Source organism: Mustela nivalis (genome assembly GCF_964662115.1).
Source record: "Mustela nivalis genome assembly, chromosome: 12".
NCBI classification, from domain to species: domain Eukaryota; kingdom Metazoa; phylum Chordata; class Mammalia; order Carnivora; family Mustelidae; genus Mustela; species Mustela nivalis.
In genome coordinates this window covers 12891323-12900009 of record NC_139031.1, presented here as the reverse complement: position 1 = coordinate 12900009, position 8687 = coordinate 12891323, and positions in this window count along the sequence as shown.

Sequence of the window (8687 nt, the reverse complement as noted above, 5' to 3'; positions counted from 1 at the left end):
GCTGCAGCGGAGGACGGGACTGGAGGACCGGGGTTGGAATCCAAACTGTCCCTTTCACTTACTGACTCTACCAACTGTTAGCTGAACGATCTGGGGATACATACCCGTTCCTGAGCCTGTTTCTTCACCTCCAATGGGATGCTAGCAGGCCCTCTCCCCCGCACAGCATTGCTGTGACGATTATGGGACATGCATAGGACAGCAGTCACTGAGCCTAGTGCTTAGTACATAGTCAACACTTAACTTTTTTCCCTCCAGTCAGGGTGTTCTCAATTTTTTTTTTTAAGAATTTATTTGACAGAGACCACAAGTAGGCAGAGAGGCAGGCAGAGAGAGAGAGGACACTGGGATCATGACCCGAGCCGAAGGCAGTGGCTTAACCCACTGAGCCACCCAGGCGCCCCCAGGGTGTTCTCAATCTTAAACCCAGGAGACTAGCAGGGTAGCCAAGCACAGATCTGGGGTCAATCTGTCTCCCCAATCTCCCTGTTTTCCCCATTCCTGGCTATGTGCCTTTGGAGCAAGTTAATTTACCTCTTAGTGTTGTTACTCCTTTTTCTACCTGTAGGTAAGTAACAGTAACATATTATTCGAATCCACAGAAAACACTGTCCTTTCACACTACAGTTGATACAGAACACACAGTAACAAGAGGTGTCGGGAACACCCCAAGCTTAGAGCCACTTGTAAAACTGAAAATTCGAATGTATATAATCCTATTTCCCCATCCATGTCCACTGTCCTCTGAAATACTGCCTCTTTAAATCCTGTTCTTCATAATAAGCCCTTGATGTTCATTCTTTCTTTCATCTTCCTTCTGAGTGAAAAATCCTCCCCACTGGCTATCAGACCATGATGTACCTTACAGACTCGAACAAGGACAGTGACAAAGTCAACAGAAAACAATGTTTCTCCCCAAGGCCACACCAGGGCTGCAAAACTTAATCCCTTTTTTCAGTACTTTCTTTTAAAAGATTTTATTTATTCATTTGATAGATCACAAGTAAGCAGAGAGGCAGGCAGAGAGAGAGTGGGGGAAGCAGGCTCCCCACTGAGCAGAGAACCCGACGCGGGGCTCCATCCCAGGACCCGGAGATCACGAACCGAGCGGAAGGCAGAGGCTTCACCCACTGAGCCACCCAGGTGCCCCTCAGTAACAGTTTTTAAAGTCAGTCTTCCCAGTCCACTTCATAGCTCCCTACAACCTCCTGAAAAACTAGATGCCCAGTTCCTGAACTGCCTCAGGACAGTAAAATCCACAGCTGGTTCCTCTTCTGCTGGTCGCTACAAGCCAGCTTCAACCTGCAAGAGGCCCCTCCCTACTGTCCTTCCACGTCACCCCCACGGTTTCTTAACCGCAGTGTGTTCTGCTGCAGCAAGTTCATAAACTTAACTTTGTGGGACTGCAAGTATATTGCCAAAAGTCTCTGTGGAGTTTTACCAGGTCAAGTTAATCATGGGATTTTTCTTTTTACGAAGTTGACATCGTGAGGGGCGCCCGGGTGGCTCAGTAAAGCCTCTGCCATCAGTTCAGGTCATGATCCCAGGGTCCTCGGATTGAGCCCCAAATTGGGCTCTCTGCTCAGCAGGGAGCCTGCTTCCTCCTCTCTGCCTGCTGCTCTGCCTACTTGTGATCTCTGTCAAATAAATGAATGAAATCTTTAAAGAAAAAAAGTGGACAGTGCGAGAAAACACAAGCAGGGTTGGTAAACAGCAGAGGGAGGAGAAGCAGCTTCCAAACCACTTAGCAGTGAGGACCCTGGGATCATGATCTGAGCCCAAGGCAGATAGATGCTTTACCATCTGAGCCACCCAGGGGCCCCAACGATGTGCTTTTTAAAAAGGAAGGTGGGGGAGGGGCACCTAGCTGGTTCACTAGGGAAGGCAGCACTTGATCTATAGATCCTCACTTCCATACTGGGCATAAAGCTTGCATTTTTTAAAGAAAGAAAGGTGGGGAGGTAGGGGAAGCATGCAATTTAAGAGGGTTGCCTGGGCACCTACTCCCCAAGCTCACTGCTGAATATGCTTTTCCCTCTCCAAAATAAAACTTTTTTTTTTTTAGAAGATTTTATTTATTTGAGAGAGAGAGACACTGAGAGAGAGCATGAGCGAGGAGAAGCAGTCAGAGGGAGAAGCAGACTCCGCATGGAGCTGGGAGCCTGATGTGGGATTCGATCCTCGGACTTCGGGATCATGACCTGAGCTGAACTGAGCCACCCAGGCGTCCCTCCAAAATAAAATCTTAAAAGAAAAAAAAATCCACTTAAATTGTAGTCATTCCTCTATTTTAGGGAAATCCTCTTGTAAATCACGGGATATGTTTTGTCTCCATATTGCTGTCCTCACCTGGAAACATTAGTGCCTAGCTCAGAGCCCTCAGTGGAATCACACAGGATCATGTTAAGATCTGAGCCTCAGGGGCACCTGGGTGGCTCAGTGGGTTAAGCCTCTGCCTTCAGCTCAGGTCATCTCTCAGGGACCTGGGATCGAGCCCCTCATCTGCTCATCAGGGAGCCTGCTCCCCCCAACCCGTCTCTGCCTGCCTGCCTATCTGTCTACTTGTGATTTCTGTGACAAATAAAATCTTAAAAAAAAAAAAAAAAAGATCTGAGCCTCAGTAAACACACCTGGAAAGGCCCTGGGGCAACATAACTTCAGAATAATCCAGACTTGGTCTGGAGGTCCTATGATGGAAGGATGGAACCCAGGGCTGTCGCCAAGGTCACACGTGCCCATACAAGTTCAGTCCTCAATTTCTGATCTCCCTGCTCAACACAGCAACAACCAGAGTGAAAGTGTCATTCTCTGCTCAAAGTCCTCCATATCCATAAAAGCAGGGTTTCAATCAGGGTCGGGTCAGTCTGTCCTTGGCAAAGAATAATGGAAGAAATTCTCTCCGGTAAACTACGCCTTGGCTCACCATCCATACCAACAGAATAACGATGTTTTATTTCAGGAAACAAACTAGAATCATCTGTTTTTGATTCCTGGGAGAAAATTTCAGCCCAAGTGCATGCAATTCATGCATTTTTTTTTTTTAAGATTTATTTATTTGACAGAGAGAAATCACAAGTAGACAGAGAGGCAGCCAGAGAGAGAGAGAGAGGGAAGCAAGCTCCCTGCCGAGCAGAGAGCTCGATGCGGGACCCGATCCCAGGACCCTGAGATCATAACCTGAGCCGAAGGCAGCGGCTTAATCCACTGAGCCACCCAGGCGCCCCCATGCATTTCTTCACTCAAGAAGTTACTGATCATTTAACTTTGCTATACCAAATAGCCAGGTTCTTTAATTGTAGGAGCCAAGACCATCCTGTGTGGTCTGATGTGATGGCACCAAGAACCACCTCAGATTATGAATGCATTGTTAAATGCCAAGGTCCAGATCGAAATGACCACAGGCTGGGGAGGACTCCCTTGAGAGCCCTCACTCTATCCACCTCCACGGACTGGGCATCAAGGCCAGTTTAAGAACCCTTGGCAGACACAAGGTAAGGAGAGAAAGGATTTCTTCCCAAGGAAAGGCATGGTGGGTATTCTCCTCCACTATTCTGCAAGAAGCTGTAGTGAGGTGATGCTATCCATTAAAACAAAAATGTTGCATGGCTTGACAGGGAGGGTACAGTCAACTGGTCAGAGAAACAGAAGCTTCAAGTCAGACATGAGCAGAAAAGCCCTGTGACAGGAATCATATCAACTTTAGTGCATGAACCCAGTAGTTGTGACACAGGGCAAGTTACTGCTTGTTTCCTCATGGGTGGAAATACCTCCATGGATATAGTAATACATATACTGCTCCAAGGACAGTCACTGGCCTTAGTAAGGGCTAGTATTTGCTACTGTTTCCATTCATGGGGGCATACGACTTTTTTGGCATGGGATATACTTACACTTAAAATGATTCAACAGGAGCGGGGTGGGGAGGGGGTTGCGGGGGGCTCAGTGGGTTGAGCCTCCCTTCAGCTCAGGTAACAATCCCAGAACCCCCGGATTCTCAGCACAGCAGGGAGCCTGCTTCCCCCCACTTCTCTCTGCCTGCCTCTCTGCCTACTTATGATCTCTGTCCAATAAATAAAATCTTATAAAAAAAAGATTCACTGTATGGGGCACCTGGGTGGCTCAGTTCGTTAAGCAACTGCCCTTGGCTCAGGTCATGATCTCTGAGTCCTGAAACAGGCTCCCAGCTCCTTAGGAGTCTGCTTCTCCCCCGACCCTCCCCTCTCACACTCATTCTCTTTCTCAAATAAAAAATCAAATCTTGAAAACATTTTTGAAAATAAAGATTGACTGAACTTCAGATCTCACAATGCCTCCTTTACTTAAGGGGACAACCGCAGGACGCTGGCAGGCCAGGTTGGAGGGGAAGGGGGACTAAGTAAGAGGGTCCTGACCTTCATGTAGGAGGCACATCAAAATAGGAGCCAGGAGTGAAGTTTAGTGTATGAGAGACCCCCAGGGACAGCGCATCCAGGAGACTAGTAACAGGAATCTCGTCTCTGCTTGAGGTCTAGGCTTCTTACTGGATTTTGTCTTACTTATTTTGGTCTGATGGACTTGTCCTCTTAGGCATCTGGGCAGGGCCAGGCTTCCTTCATTAGTTTCTCAATCCCGGAAGCCAAGGGTCTTGGCAGCACGTGGTCTTGGAGAGCACTTAGGAAAACCCTGCCCAGTCAATCACACACACAGAAGTTACTGGATGTACAGGAAACATCTAAGGATACCAGTAACTTTACCCTTTATGTATGCCATTTGCATTACAAGGCATGTGTAGAGAGGGGTGAAGGTGCAGCCCCAAACAAATAAGTTGGAAAAGTTGGGGAACCTGGGGGCTCAGTTAACTTAGTCCTGGGGCTCTCTGCTCAATGGGGAGTCTGCGTCTCCTGTTCCACCTGCTGATCGCTCTCAAGTAAGTGTTATCTTAAAAACAAACGATCAAACAAAAACCGGGACACCTGGATGGGCAGTCCTTAAATGTCTGCCTTTGGCTCTGGTTGTGATCCCAGAGTCCTGGGCTCCCTGCTCAGTGTGAAGCCTGCTTCCTCTCTCCCACTCCCCCTGCTTGTGTTCCCTTTCTCCTGTGTCGCTCTCTAGTCAAACAGAATCTTTAAAACAAAACGAAAAGCTGGGGAAGGAGCGCAAAGAAAAAAAAAAGATTTTCCCCCATGGTCTCAAAACTTTTTCCTACCTTCTCTATCGTGAGCCTCCCAACAGGTTTTTGCAGTAGGACTAGCACAAGGACTTTGCCCCTTTACATCTAACAAGATAAGGTGCAGACACAGTGTTACTCTGCAGGATCACACAGCCACACACCCACCCCCTTAGAGAGCTCAAGGCAGTTGAGCCTGTGGTCCGGTGCTCCCTACCCCCCCCCGGGGGGGGGGGCTGTTGCTGGCAATCAGGGCCCTGCCTAAATGGGGCTTTTCATTTGAAAGGGGGACCTGCAGACAAGACACAATCATGCTTGTCCCTCTGTGGGGGAGGAATCAAGTATGAGACAGGTCTGATACAAACTTTGAAAACTTTAGCCTGGCAGTAAGCAGGGCTACTACTATTCTTGTGGTTATTTTTCTTCCAGGCAGGATTTAAGTTAAAAAGATTTGAAAGCGCCCATGCAGGCATAAATCGTGGGTAGGGTGCCAGGAAGAGAATTTCTAGCAGACTCCCTACTGAGCAGGAGCCTGATGCAGGGGGATCCATCTTCTGACCCTGACATCAGGACCTGAGCAGAAACCCAGAAACCAACAGTCCCAACAGTTCAATCACGATGCCACCCCGGGTCCCTCCAAAGCGGATTTAAAGAAAGATTTGGACCCTGTAAAAAATAGCTGAGAAAAGTTCATTATTCTCAGGCCTTTGACTCCCCCTGACTTTCCCTTCCACAATTTTTAGTTGACTTATCCATTTAAACAAAAAGATTTGACAGGGATCACAATCAGGCAGAGAGGCAGGCAGAAAGAGAGGAAGGGAAGCAGGCTCCCGGCTGAGCAGAGAGCCCGATGCGGGGCTCGATCCCAGGACCCTGAAATCAACACCTGAGCCGAAGGCAGGCAGAGGCTTTAACCCACTGAGCCACCCAGGCACCCCACCTCCCATAATTTGTAAGATTGTAGCAAATACTGTTGTTAATTTGTGGTCTGCATAAATTTCTCCAACAATGCACTCACCTGACAAGTATTTGTGAAGTAGAAAGAACAAAGATTCTCTGACCACATCCAAAAGCTCTCCTGAACCTTTCCTGTAGGCCTCCATTTCTGGATCTCCATTTTCATCTCCTCATTGTCTGATTTCAGCAAGAATCCTGGCCAACTGCTTTAGCCAGAACCCTCCACACCCTCCATATCTGATCTGGTTCCTCAAGCCGGAAAGGACTTCAACCACCTCCATTTTGACCTCAGTTTACTTTCTGATTCAAGTTTTCCTTTCCAGCTCAGCTCTCAACTCAGTCCACAAACCTTGCTGTTGGTGATGCGTCCCCCACGGGATCGGAAACTGCCCTGAGCCGGTGAAATCTACAGGATTGAGCCCAACGTAATGATCAACCTGATCTTTACCGACAGACCACAGGCAGCTCCCCACCCATCTCTGCCCCGCATTCTTTAAATATATCTGGAATTGGGTAGACTAAAACTCATTATCTCAGGGTAGGATCCAAGCCTCATACTGGACAGAGAGCCTATTTAAAAAACAAAACACTAGAAGTATTTCCAGCACTCGAAGCCTGCCATCCTCCCGGTGGTGGCGTTCCTGAGATTGAAACCTTTGTTTCACCATCACGGTCTGCCTTTGGGGTTTTGGCAGCAACTGGGAGGCTAACCTGGTCTGTTTGGAACCCCTGGAGCCAAGTCCTTGGTCACCCCCAGTCCTGCCTACAGTGAGGTCTCATCACCCCGTCTTGCCTTCAGAAGAGTTCTGTTAGAGGTCAGTTTAGCCGACGTGCCTTCACGACCCCGTTTTTCCTTAATTTCCCATCCGCTGAATGCCCCAACCCACCCCTACTTCGCTCCTTGGCTTTCAATTCCCGAATGCCCTATTTGAAGCAGAGGCCGATCAACCTCCCCCACCCACGCCGCACACTCCCCCTGCCCCACTTACATTTAAGTAAATTTTCATACTCATCTTTAAGTTGGTCTCCCCATGCTTTCAATCGCCGCTACAGTTCTTTTACAAGATGTTATTTTCTTTAACAGCTATCAGGTGAAAACGTCACCAGTTAGGCCCCAAGACCTGGCCTTTACCACCGCCTGTTTGAACTAACCTTTGCCTTACATTTTCCCGGAGCTCTTCTTCCCAGCTTCCCCCTTAATGCAGTAATGCAGGCTAACGAAACCCAAAACCATCCCCAGGTGATGGGGATGGCCGGGACAAAATCTCCCACTGGCCCAGACCACCCAGCCCGAACTAGAACTCACTGGCGCCTGCGCAAATGGGACCATAGTGTGACCTCCTGAATGACCCACAATCTTCCCTCCTAACGCTAGTAACATCTCCGCCCCGAGGGGGGCCTCAGCCTCACAGAACACACTGCAGACGGAGGCAACTTCCCTGAGGGTGCATGTGCGACCCTCCTGCCCGCCTCTCCTCTACGTACTAGGACCGGGGGACAGCCTCCCCTTTCTAAATATATTCCTCTTAGCCCTACACAAAAGGACTATTCACCCTTTCCCGGGGAGTCCCATCTCTGGAAGCCATTCTCCATCAACTCCTCATTTGCTGAAAACGAGTTTTCTTTGTGCGGCGGCTCAACCTGGTCGTTTCTGACTCACCAAGGAATGCGCTTAACTCTTCCTCCCGTTCCTTTTCCCCTGACCTCCCAGCCCATCCCCCCATAGCCCTACTGCTTTTTCATTTGTCTGTGTAACCTTCCAGATGTATCTAATGCACGTTCAAATACCTTGTCTGCGTACTTCCTCCTCTTGAAAAGAAAACTAGGGGTGGGCTATACACCTGGACCCCACAGCCTTTTAACAAGCAGCGTATTTGAAACTCTTTCTATGATCAGAACCTAATGGGTATCTCCATTACTTTGCATACTTTGATTATTTCCTGCTGGGAGGATATACCCCATCGTTTGTGGTTGGTCCCATCAAGAACTGGTTTTGAGGGGCGCCTGGGTGGCTCAGTGGGTTAAATCCTCTGCCTTCGGTTCAGGTCATGATCCCAGAGTCCTGGGATCGAGTCCCGCATCGGGCTCTCTGCTCAGCAGGGAGCCTGCTTCCTCCTCTCTCTGACTGCCTCTCTGCCTACTTGTAATCTCTGTCTGTCAAATAAATAAAAATTTAAAAAAAAAACTGGTTTTGAATTCTTTGTAACGAGCAGTACTTCAATCACATTTTATGTACGGTATCTCGCACATGAGGGATTGTCTGTAGGGTAAACTAGAACTGGTATTACTAGGTCCACAAGTATGGGTATTTGTCATGCTAATGGATGTTATGAAATCGTCTCATACAGACTGTTCCCATATCTAGTCTCACCAACAAAGCCTATATAACACATGAACACATTTGCAAACGCCTCAAGGTTCCCACAAGCTACCAAATTTTTGGCTGTTTGCCAATCCGATGAGGAAAAGAACAGTTCAGTACAAGAATGTTCTTTTCCTCAAGATTTTGTTAGGTCACTTCTATACCCATCAGGAGGCTCGAACTTGCAACCCTGAAATCAATAGTCACATGCTCCACCGACTG